This window comes from Penaeus vannamei, chromosome 4 (assembly GCF_042767895.1).
Source record: "Penaeus vannamei isolate JL-2024 chromosome 4, ASM4276789v1, whole genome shotgun sequence".
Classification (NCBI taxonomy): Eukaryota; Metazoa; Arthropoda; class Malacostraca; order Decapoda; family Penaeidae; genus Penaeus; species Penaeus vannamei.
In genome coordinates, this window is record NC_091552.1 from 36,041,201 (window position 1) to 36,043,700 (window position 2,500).

Sequence of the window (2,500 nt, forward strand, 5' to 3'; positions counted from 1 at the left end):
TCTCTCTCTCTCTCTCTCTCTCTCTCTCTCTCTCTCTCTCTCTCTCTCACTCTCTCTCACTCTCTCTCACTCACTCACTCAATAGCTCACTTACTCACTCACTCACTCACACACACATACACATACATACGCATACACCCCCCCCCTCCCTCCACGCCACACAGAGCCCAACTCAGCCACGCACACAGAAGCAGCAAACAGACAGGCACAGAACCATGCATCCGAGTGCCTGAGAGCCATGCATCACCCAGGCACTGATTCCTTACTAAGGTCAGAATAATACACATTTCTCAGTGGCTTGAAGGGCGTGTTTATCGGGAGGGGGGGGAAGGGGAGGGAGGAGAACTCGCCACCTGCGCAAAGGGGGGGAGGGGGGAGGGAGTGTCTGGGGGAGAGGGTGTAAGAAGGGAGGACAGGCAGGGGGGGGGTAGACTGGGGGAAGGGAGGGCGGAGGTCTGGAAGGACAGGGCATGGGGGAAGAGGGAGGAAAGGGGATGGAGGAGAGGGAGGAGAGGGGAAAAGAAGAGGGGGAGCAGAACCACACAGAACCGAGCTTATCTTTTACGTCAATATTCTTATCGCAGATTTAGATAGAATTACAGAGGGGGGCTTGAGGAAAACTCCAGTCTATTAAAAACTGAGCCGAGGACAAACATCATTACGGCTATTTTGGTGTACTGGAGGGACAGGAGTGGACGAAGAAGAGGAAGAGAAGGAGGAGGAGAGGAAGACAAGGAAGAGAAGCGAAGGGAAAGAAGAAGAAAAGAAGAGGAGGAGGAGGAGAAGAGAAGGAGGAAAGGAAGTGAAGGGGGAGAAGAAGAGAAGAAGTGGAGGCCGACGAGAGGAAGAGAAGGGGGAGAGGAAGAGAAGGAGGAGAAGAAGAGAAGGGGGAGAGGAAGAGAAGGGGGGGGGGGAGAAGAGAAGGGGGAGAAGAAGAGAAGGAAGAGAAGAGACGGGAGAGAAGAAGAGAAAGAGGAGAGAAAGAGAAGGAGGAGAGGAAGAGAAGGAGAAGAAGAAAAAAAGGTTGAGACGAAGAGAAGGGGGAGAAGAAGAGAAGGAGGAGAGGAAAAGAATGGGGAGAAGAAGATAATAAAAGGAGAAGGTGAGAGGGGAAGAGGAAGAGAAGGGTGAGAAGAAGAGAAGAGGAGGAGGAGGAGAGGAAGAGAAGGAGGAGAAGAAGAGACGGATGAGAAAAGGGAAGGAGGAGGGAAAGAGAAGGACAGGAGAAGAGTCAAAGGAAAGTAGGAAAAAGACAGGAGGTGGAACAGGAGGGGAGGGGGAAAGGAGAGGAAGTGGAGCAGGAGGATGTGGAGGTGAAGGAGAAGGAAGGGAGGAGGTAGAGGAGGAGGATGATTAGGAGAAGGAGGAGGAAGAGGAAAAGGAAAAGGAGGAGACGCAGGAGGAGGAGGAGGAGGAGGAGTATGAGAAGAAGAGGAAAAAGAAGAAGAAGGAAAAGGAGTAGAGGCAGGAGGAGGAGGAGGAGGAGAAGATTAAGAAGAAGAAGAAGAAAAAGAAGGAGAAGGAAAAGGAGGGGGAGGAGGAAGAGAAGGAAAAGGAATTGAAGCATGAGGAAGAGGAGGAGGAGGCGAAGGAAAAGGAGAAGGAGGAAAAGGAAAAGGGATAAGAGAAGGTGGAGGACGTGGAGGAAGAGGGGTAAAGCAGGAGTAGAATGAGGATAATGATGATGATGAGGAGAAAGGGGAGGATAAGAATAATGATGATGAGGAAATTGAAGCAGAAAAAAGAAGGAAAAGAAGAAGGAAAGGAAGAATATGAAAAAGAAAAAAAGAAGAAGAAGGAGGAGAAAAAGAAGAAGAGAACAATAACAATAATAATAGTGATAATAGCGATAATAATAATGATAATAAGATATTAATGATAATAACAGGAATGATAATGATAATGATAATAATGAAAATGATAACAACGATAGTGATGATAATAGGATGCAAATTAGGAAAGGGAAAAGGAGAGCAGAGAAGAAAGATTATGAGAAGGAGGTTAAGTAAAGTAGGGCGGACGAAGGGAAGAGGAAGAAGAAAGAGACAGAAGAAGAAAAAGGGATAAGAGGAGAAGGAGAAAGAGAAAGAGAAGGGGCAAGATGGATAAATGGGGAGGATGAGAAAGGCGAAGAAGACGAAGGAGATGCGAACGAGAGAAGAGGAGAGAAAACAGAGAGAAATGAGAGAAGGGGATGATTAGGAGGAGAGGTAAAGAAAGAGAGAAAGAAAGAGCTAGATAGACAGACAGATAAATAGGTAGATATATAGGCAGACAGATAAATAGATGGGTAGATATTCAGATAGGTAGACAGGTTGATGGATGGGTCAATATTTACATAGGTAGATATCTAATTAGGAAAATAGATAAGTAGACATTTAAGTAGATAGATAGGTAGATATTTAAGTAGGTAGACAGATAGGTAGAGATAGATAGGTAGACATTTAAGTAGACAGATATGTAGATATTTAAGTAGGTAGATAGATAGGTAGATATTTAA